This window comes from Talpa occidentalis, unplaced genomic scaffold (assembly GCF_014898055.3).
Source record: "Talpa occidentalis isolate TD23 unplaced genomic scaffold, MPIMG_talOcc4v2.1 talOcc4.8, whole genome shotgun sequence".
NCBI lineage: Eukaryota > Metazoa > Chordata > Mammalia > Eulipotyphla > Talpidae > Talpa > Talpa occidentalis.
This window is the reverse complement of record NW_023605194.1, coordinates 31,350,803-31,360,451: the sequence shown is the minus strand read 5'-3', so window position 1 is coordinate 31,360,451 and position 9,649 is coordinate 31,350,803. Positions and strand designations below refer to the sequence as shown.

The following is a 9,649-nucleotide window of genomic DNA, read 5'->3' as shown; positions in this document are numbered from 1 at the left end:
TAGCATGACAGACGCCCTCCACTCTCTGAACACTGTCATTGAAGGCACGTACAAGGGAGAAATAAGCACCCAAGCAGATTGCAGAAATGGTGTTGAGGATCTTCCCATGTTAAATACCGCCTGGCCAGCAACCCTAACCTGGTCTGTGGTGAGGAAGTTGGGGAACCATCTTAATTCCACTGGGGGTTGCTAGGAGGTTCAGTGCAAGAAACCAGACTCCAGGATCTGGGCGCTGGGACTTCCCAGCAGGCTCCAGGCACAGGGGATGTGTTGGGCACAGCTGGGCCCTGTACAGTCAGGGTGCGTTTCCTCTGCATTGGTGCCCGGTGTGTGACCATCACAGCCCCTGGGACCCTGGGGACACTGGCTGTCATTTTTCAGATCCCTTTAGCCCCCTCCCCTCCTTCCTCTTTCCCCACACTCCTCAGCTGTCCTGGCTGCAGCTCTCCCTACATCTCTCTCCTCAGCTAGAGGAGAAGCTATCAGGGCCCTGGGAGGGATCAGGAGTCATCTCAGCAAGGGACACCGGGGAACGAAGGTGACAAGCTCTTTCCTTGTCCCCCATCACCCGGGCACCGTAGCCCAGGGCAGTGAGGCATGGCAGTGGCAAGCATTAGGCTGGAGAAGAGTGTGCTGGGGAGCAGGGCTTCGGTGCCCGATTACCAGATCCCTGTGTTTTGTACCTGCTTGTGAGGGTCCCCACCAGCTGACATCTCTATGTTGTCTGCATTGTGTCTGCACATCCACTCAGACTGGCCAGAGGATGCTCATCAGCCCCTCAGGAGTCCCACTGACGCACAGCTCGTCTGTCATCAGGCCCATGAGGAAAGTCCTCAGGAGAAACTCAGGGCAGATCCCCGGAGTGCAGGTGAGCAGCCCTGACCTTGCCGTTCTGCCACCCTGTTCCCGGGCACCACACCTCTCTCCCGCCTACTGCTCTGAGCAGAGACTGTGTGGGGTCCCACCTGAGACCCACTCACCCCAGATTCAGAACCACAGCCAGAGACAGCCCCTTTCTTCAGCCCCACATGGACCTGGCCTGTGCCAGGACTCTGATGACCCTCCACACCTCACAACCCTCTCACCTCCTGCTCACATGTGGACACGGAGGTTCAGAGAGATTGAGGAGCTCAGCCAATGGCTCAGAGCCTACAAGAGAGGGAGGCTCATGTACAATGGTCCTGGGTCTCCTGCTCTGCTCTTGCACACCCAAATTTCAGGGGGCCCCACCCTCCCCCAGAAACCCATCTGTGTATGTGTACAATTCTGTGTCCCTGCACTGCCACGCAGGTTTTGGGGGTGGGGGGCTGGGCTGGTCTCTCCTCAAGGATTCTGGCTTCCTTGACAGGGCTCTGGGCTGAGCCTCTGAGCACGGCCAGTGGGGCGGGTGTGTCCCATCTCCACAGTGGGCACTGAGCATAGTTGGGCTGAGTACTTGTGTTCTGCCCAGATGGTAATCTACAGAGAATAAAAGTGGGCTGATGGGAGTCTAGACTACATGCTCGGCAATGGGTGTCTAGGAGGCCCCAAGCCCACACTCCTGGTCTGTGGTCTTTCTGCCAAAAGTGAATGCACCTGCCATTCTCAATATGTTAGCCGCACTTACTGGAAATGAAAGCTCAAATCGCTGCAACATCTATGCTTACTACTTGGCTGCATCCTTTCTGATACTACTAATACCTCTGGTGATAGCGTGCTTGTGGCGACTCCACAGCAGAAAGGTGAGTGCCCCAACCTGCACACCTCCCTGAGCCCAGAAAACTCCTCTAGGGAACAATCACCTGCTGCCCTGGTCTCTGCTGCTCCCCTCAGTGCACAGTCTTAACAGGAGCAAAGGAAGACAGACTCTACCCTCCATTCCGAGGCAGAGAAATGACCTGGCAGGGGCCTCCTACTTCATGCTTGTTAGTCTATGTTCTATTTGCTGCCTGGTTCTTGGGGAGAAGGGCTCAGAATCCCGGCAGGGCTGCCTCGTGGCCCCTGGACTCTGAGCGTACAGGCAGACGAGAGGCTGGGATGAGGACTCAGCTCTGTTGAGGGAAGAAGCAGGGGCACAGCAGGGGCACAGAATGAGCAGGAATCCCAAGCTCTGGGCAGCGAACTTTAGAAATTAGCAGGGAAGAAAAGAAAAAAGAAATCAGCACGGTGTCTGCACATCCAGTGCTGCTTCCACTTCCCTCTATCTTCTTCCTGAGTGCCAAGGAGTGCTGTCAATACCGGGCACACAGGGACAGAAAGGAAGAAGTTGCCAGCCTGTCCACAGCAGCTATAGTCTGGGGTCTGGGCAGGTGTTGATACCTGGTGGGGCATGAGGTGGACCACACAATGCCACGTTCTGGGGGCCACTAGCCCTGATAGCGCAGAGCAATGGCAGAGGACAGCCGGGCCAGGATAGGGGGACAGCAGAGCATGGTAGAGGCAGTAAGAACACTGCTGGATGGCGAGAAGGAAGAGCATAGGAGAAGGCACAGCAGCAGCCAGGAGCAAGCAGGGCCTGGAAGACAATGCATCCCCTCAGATAACTGAGGAGTCAGGTGCTCCTGGACATGCAGCCTGCTGGCCACAGACCCAGAGGGTGGGCACCCACAGTGACACCCAAACCATGTTCTCACTCACTCCCGCTGAGCAGAGTCCCCTCCTGCCTGTGTGGACCAGCCAGAGCCCTGCAAAAACCTTTCAAACTGTGTATGTCTCTTTCACTTTCTAGAACAAGTTGGTGGTGAGTTGTTTTTTTGTTCCTGATGCCCACACAGACTTCACAAACGGGCCTCCTGAGCTGTGGGATATCTCCATTTCCCACCCCACCATCTCCACCTACCTGGACAGAGAGAGCTGGCAGAAAGCAGGGTGACAGAGGGGCAGGGAGGGAATCCTGGGAGGACCTAAGACTCACAAAATGCCATCAGACAACACCCCTCCATGCTCCCAAAGGTCTGATCCAGAGCCTCCGTCACATTTTAAATTGAAGTAGCTGTTTCAGTAAGTGCCATGATCCACAGTGACATGACAAGGGCTTTATTTTTGATTTTGAATTTGTCAGTTCCCAAAGATTGTTCATTGGCTGGTCCTTCCCTGGGTTAAGTGAGCAGTTGGAAAAGGAACCTCAGGGTTCCAGTACTGGTCACCCCCCTGCAGTCTCTGACCCTGTTGGGTTGCATTTCTTTGGTTTCCTCCTTGTTTCCTGGCAGGTTGGGGGATTGACTGGGCTTGTCCTTTGGGGATTTCAGGGCTGAGGAGGGTGGAGGGAATCTTACCTGGCATGAGCTGTGAGGGAGGCCCAGGCCGAGTACACCAGGGACCAAGGGTCAGCTGAGCTGCCTGTGGCTCTCCTGGGTAAGGAGGCCCAAACGGGACCCATAGAATTTGCACAGCAGAGCCACTGTGATCTATAAAGGGGAGACCTAGGAAGCAGGCCCCACTCAGAGGCTGGCCTCGGTGCCAAAGCACTGTGGTCAGGGAGGCTGCATCTGCCAACACCAGGCCAATCAGCCTTTGTTGATGCTTCTCCCCAATGTCCACCTTTACACTGTCAAACCCCATGACCAGGCTTCTCCAAAGGGCAACGCAGGAAACCCCGGGGGCAGGAGAGAATATTTTGCCCTTTGGAGAAGGATTATCTTTGCAAAATATGTGGAGTTTGCCTGTGCTTCCCACGGAGGGCCTCCCTTGCAGTATAAGGTGCTGTTAATCAGTTGTCCTTGAATCCTCCCAACAAGCTTTAGCTGAGGGGCCAGAAGTTGACAGGTGCCAGGGCAACACCTCATGTGTCTGCACTTGGAACTGCCACTCAAAAATTTCTCTTCCTAGCAACCATGTGCACCAACATGCCCCACGGTGGTGGTCCCTGGATATGACAACCTAACACAGCTAGAGGTAAGAAGGGTCCTCGGGGAGGGTGTTATGTGCCTGGCTAGGGCTGTGGAAGAAAGGTACAGACAGGGCGGGCCCAGAAGGCATGGCTTGGATGGAGATGAGTTTTAAAGTAGCTGAACTTTGCTCCCTTGGCTGCAGTACCAGGCTCTCCACTCAGTGGGCCGAGGTTTATGGAAACAGTGACTACACAGAGGTTCTCATCAGCTCCAACAATGACTTGGGTTCCCTGAGCAGTAGGAGTGGGTTAAAACAAAATCACTAGGTTCCTGAAGGTCAGAATGTAGAAGAAATAGGAATTTCTGAGTCAAATTCTTTCCCCCATTAGGTGGAAATGCTGGTGCACCTGACGTTCACAGAAGCCAGCTCAGCAGAGGGAGGGAAGGAACAGCTGCCTTGTCCACCTGCCCTCACCGAGGGTGACAAGGGCCGCATGGAGGAGGAGCCTGAGGGAATGTCCTTCCCCAGGAAGTGCTGGGCCGCCCTGCTGAGACACATCCTGCACTGGGGCCCCCACCACAAGAATAGAGTCCAGATGGCTGGGGTGGAGGAAGAAACAGCCCACAATTTCTGCCTGGCTTTGCCCCTCCTCCTGGTCCTGCCTCTGTCCTGCTTGGGCCATGGCTTCCTCCAGGAGCTTCTATGGCATCAGGAGAGCCAGCCCTGCCTTCCCCTCAGTGTGCGACACAGCGGTGCCCAACACACCTTCCATAGAGAAGGAAGCCCTGACCAAGGGCTCGTTCCTGCTCACAGGACATGGCTCCCCCTCTGAAAACACCAGGGTGGAGCTGGAGCGCAGGGTCCAGAGCTCCCCTAGGATCCCCCACCAGGGATCCAGGTCACTCTCGGTCTGTCTTGGGCTGCCTCTTCTCTCCACCCTCCGTCAGCAGGACCCTGCACACTCTCAGGGCATGGAGCCTCTTCTCTGCCTTTCCTGGTGGACCTCACAAGTGCAGGCCTCCTCCTCCCTTCCTTCTAGCTCCTTCCCAGGTACCCCCGCGAACACCTAATGTTCCCCTCCAAGACACCGCATATCACCTCTAGCCTTGTACTTTAACTCTACTAGTAGCTCCTGGCTTGTCCTGCAAAAAATAATAATTTATTCCTAAACAATCCCTGACCCACAACCTCACCCCCCAAAACAGGTCCCTTGCACAAGTAAAGGCCATAGTGTATCCCAGGGAGTTTGTGGGGACAGAGCTCAGGTGCCTTTGGGAACTGGAGCGGACACTGTCCCGCTGGAGGCAGCAGCCAGCTCAGAGCTTCCTCACAGGCTCTTCTGCTTTCCAGGACAAACTGGACACTTTGCGCATGCAGATCATGGGCAATTTTTTTCAAAACCGCAACCGGGGCCCAGCGATGTGTTGTCAGCCCAGGCGCAACGTAAGCAGGGCTCAGGGATGCTCCCCAAGGAAAACACCTTCTGCTTATTGCCCTTGACTGCTCTCTGGGACTTTTGGGTGCTGGCATCTGTCAAAACAATGTCAAAGACAGGACAATGGTGCCCAGGAGCCTACCAGCTGGTTCTTGACAGCAGACCATGTGTTTTCCTTGATTTTCATCTCAAGGATGGCAGGAGACAAATATAGAACATTATCCAGCACTTCTAAATTTAAATGAAAAGTCTGGATAATCAGCCTGTTGGGGTAGTAGGTACCTCTACCCTTTCCCAGCACCAGGGCTGTGGGTCAGCTGCTGCCTCTCATGCTGAGGCCCTCCTGGCTGGGATGGAGACACACCCTCAGCACACACCTGGTAGCCTGGGGAACTCTGGGTCCCTCATTTAGTCAGAACTTGTCCTTATTCACCAGTCTCCCTGGCAGGGCATGCAGAATCAGTCAGCAGCCAAGCAAAAGAGGTTCAGTGTGAGAGCCCTGGGTGGCTGGGAGGGTGGGCACACCCCAATACCAAAACAGAGTCTCACATAGGAGCCCTGGCTGACTGAGCACCCAGGGAGAGGAATGGCATCCTCAAAAGTCCAGCCTGTGGGTGTAGCCCCCATAAGCCACTGAAACCACAAGTTTCTGTTCCCAATACCAGTGCTGCTCACTGACCTCTCTCTTCTCTTCCCACAGCCATGTTCCCTATTCAGGGCCCTAGGTAGGAGGATGCGCGGATACCCACGCTGCTGCCTTCAACCCAGCCCGGAGTGCTTTCCCTCCAACTGCTGCTGGACACGTTGCCCATATACCCCATGTCAACCTCCCCAACCCATATGCTCCCAGCCCCACAATTGGTCTGCTCCAGGCAGCCCTCCAGGATGTTGCCAATGATCCCTGCCCCTATAGGAACATGCAGTGGAATCCCTTTGGCACTCCCACCCCCATAGCCCAGTCCCTAAACCTCCAGATCTAATGTTAAGTTCTTTATGTGCTTAAGTGAACACATGTATTGAGTCTTGGTTTACAGTCAAAGGAGTTGGATGTGGTCCATCAGCAGAAGTGGTTCCCCGGCCAGCCCTGCTCCGCTGTGCAGGATGTGGCCACACTGCTCCTGCCTGGACAGAGCACCCCGGTGTCCTCTGGCTGTGCACATGGATGATCCCCTCCCCACAGCCTGGTCTTCATCAGCCACCAAGGACTGGGCCACATCCAGTTTTAGCTAAATTCTGCTCTTTTCAAAATGCCAGAATGTCCTTGAAAAAACATCAATCCTTTCTCCTTCCCAAATTTTATGGAGAGAGAAGTACTTAACTGTCTCACCTCCCTCACTCCCTTTTTCTTTCATTTTCTGATGACCTCTTGCTGGATATGTCATAAAAAGACACAAGATCCTCCAAAGTTCACTGACTGAAAGTGCAACTTGTCTTTCCAAATACCCCCAACTGTCCCTAAACCCAGGAGGATTTTAGAAGATTCTCTCCACTTCCCTAAGAGAAGGTGAATCTCCCCTATTTGCCACCATGTATTCCAACAGGGATTTAGCACAGTGTCCTGGTTCTCTATCCATCACAGGGCATCTGGGCACTGCCCCATGTGCCACCACAGCACCCAAGGAACCCCATGAGGAACCCATTGGCCCTGGAGGGAGGGTCCCCCAAGTGAACCACAGTGAGCTGTCCCCGAAGCACGCCGATGGTGATCTAAACTACTGTCTGCCCTCACCCCCATATCCTTGAATGCTGTATTATGTTTCAGTTGAATTTCTCTCAGACAGCTAAAGGTAGACATATGTCAGGTTTGGGTTTTTCATCTGTGTAGAATTAGTGGATGGATAGGGATGACTTCTTTCCCCATGTTTGGAAAGAATTTCTACCATGATTTATGTAAGTGCATGTGGATGGATTTGCAGGGATACACGAAGTCACATGACTTTTAGCCTTGAAAGCATTTATACCTGAGTTTTTTCTCCTTGTCCACCCCACCCCAACCCCTCTGACAGGTGACAGGCGGCCGACCCCATGGCCAGCACAGGAGAGGGAGGGAGAGGATCTGCCCCTCATGGGCTGTTCCTTTCCTGCCAGCACATCTGTCTCCCCAGCTGTATATAGTGCCAGGCACAAGGCACTTCAGAGAAATAAGAGAACTTACAATGGAGGCCACATAGAAGGTGCTGGAATTATGTGGGGAAGGGAGAGCTCAGCACTTTCAGGGCAGGAAGAAGGCAGGTGAGTGCAAATCTTGCCCACTTTCTCAACCTCTCCTGCATGCTCTCAAGGCAGCCTTTTCAGCTCCCTGCAACCCTCACTTCCTCATTATCCTAATAGCTTTGTGTAGGTTGTTGTTTCCTGCCCAAGGTGCTGGAGTAAGCTGGATATTGCCTGGACTACAGCTGCCCTCATCCTGGCCAGATAGACCCTGATCCAGAGTCCATGCCCCAGAGCAGGGGGAGGGACAGGAGGCTTTTTGGGGCTTTTTCCTGCAAGCTGTGGTTCTCACTGGTGACACTCAATTAACTGAGGGCCTCTCTGTAGAGGAGACACGGTAGTCCAGGAGAGCCAGAAGGAAAGCAGCAAGTCCTCACAGCCAGGCTGGTGATCTTTCCTGACCTTCCACTTGTCAAGTAGATTCCCTGCACAGCTGACACCTCCTAGTGACTGTCACCAGTCACAGGCCAGCTCAGGTCTCAGAGCCACCATAGTCCTTCCCAAGCCCACGAAAGCCTCCTCCTATGGGAGGCTGTGCCATTCCCACTTTCCTCACACCCTGCGGTGCCCCTACTTCTCCCAAGCTCCCACCGCCCCAGGGACATTTCCTCAGTCTCAGGAACCTCCAAAAGAAGATCAAAGTAGCTTGAAGGAGGGAAAACTACAGCACAGACAGGATCTTCCAAAGACAACCAATTATGGGAGCACAGACATGGATGTGTGGTGCCCTGAACCCTAATAAACCATTGCTGCACTCTCTCATGGCTGATTGTCTTCAGCACCCTAAACCCATATGGTCCTTTCTTGTGCAGACCCTTTGCAGGATTTCGCTCTGATTTTCACTCCTCATTGCTCCCAGCGCCGGAGGCTGCCGTCCAGGCTCAAAACACCCTCCTTGCTGCCCACAGTGAGCCTGGTGGCTCAGGAAGGGACACAGTGTCAGCTGTCTCTGAGGTCTTTGCCCAAAATCCCCAACTTTGGCTCTGGGGTTTTCTCTTTCAGGGAGGTGTTGACCTGTTTGTCTCTGTCTCATCCCCCTCTGGGGCTGCCTCTCCAGTCTGAGGACTGACTGGCAAGACAGGTCTCCTGCCCAAGGCAGCTCATGGGCACATGGGGCCTCAGCTTCACTGACATGACGGGCACATACAACAGGGACAGAGAGGACGAACGCTCCCCTTCTTAGCACATGTCTACCTTATGGACAACCTAGTTTCCTCCTATTTCATGAAATCTCTTTTTCCTAAATGTCAGAACATAGAGGCCCTCAGAGTCCAGGTGGACACAGAAGATGCCAAGGGCAATGTTGGGGAACTAGGACAGGTCATGGGCCTGAAATGCCTCCAGCTTCATCCTGGCTGGTAAGAAGATGCCTCTAAGCAGGCAGACAAGGCAAGAGATCCCAGGGCTGGCCACTCCCAACTCAGGTGCTGACCGAGGCAGCCAGAGCTGGGCCTTGCTCCCAGTGGGGCAAGGGTGAAGAACCAGTTGTTTGGGAAGCCAGCCACCTCAGCACAGGAGCGGGCAGTGGTGTTCTCTCACCCTGCTGCTCCACCACAAGTCAGTTATGGCAGTTGCTCCTCTGAGCCAGGCAACTGCCCTTTAGGCAGCAGCCTCCCTTTTATGCCACCCTGCACTTCCTGGGTCGTGGAATGGTCCAATCAGGCATGAGCTATGAGCTGATTGGTGCTAAATGGTGCCTCCCCACAGGATCCCAAAGAAGGGGGTTGAAGACAGAGCTAGCAAACTATACAGCAGGGGCGGGGGAGGGAGAGAGCACAAAACAGGGGAGGGAAGAGCACAAGAGGTTACAGTGACTCTTCAAGAGTGACTTGGTGTGGGAATTTTATGAGGATTACACCTGAGGGGAGAAATCAAATATTGCACACTGCCTCGTAGCCTGGCCCTAGAGCCGGGGTGACCAGGGCCCCAGGGTGAGGGGCCTCAGAGAAATGTGCTTCCCAGGAGTGCTAGGGTCTGTGCTGCTCAGACACACCCCGCCCAGGGGGAGCCCTGAAGACAGGGCTGTGTCAGTGGTGAGGAAGGAAGAAACACACAATTATAGAATATGTGTTTTTATTTTATCAAAATTCTCTTTGCTTTTTTTTTTCTTTATTGCTTGACATTGGTTTACCACACTGTGTAGGATGGAGTATAGGTTCAGCCTCTTCAGGCGTGTGTGATCACACCATGGCC

The 9,649-nt window shown here is 54.0% G+C and overlaps 1 long non-coding RNA gene across 1 annotated transcript; it reads left to right on the top strand.

Annotated features, from left to right (window-relative positions):
* The first annotated feature begins 1,682 nt into the window (after window positions 1-1,682).
* LOC119233539 (uncharacterized) lies at window positions 1,683-5,247 on the top strand. The gene is made up of 3 exons (XR_005122415.1): window positions 1,683-1,721; window positions 3,808-3,873; window positions 5,161-5,247. It is a non-coding gene; the product is annotated as an uncharacterized LOC119233539 (long non-coding RNA).
* Window positions 5,248-9,649: the final 4,402 nt, after the last annotated feature.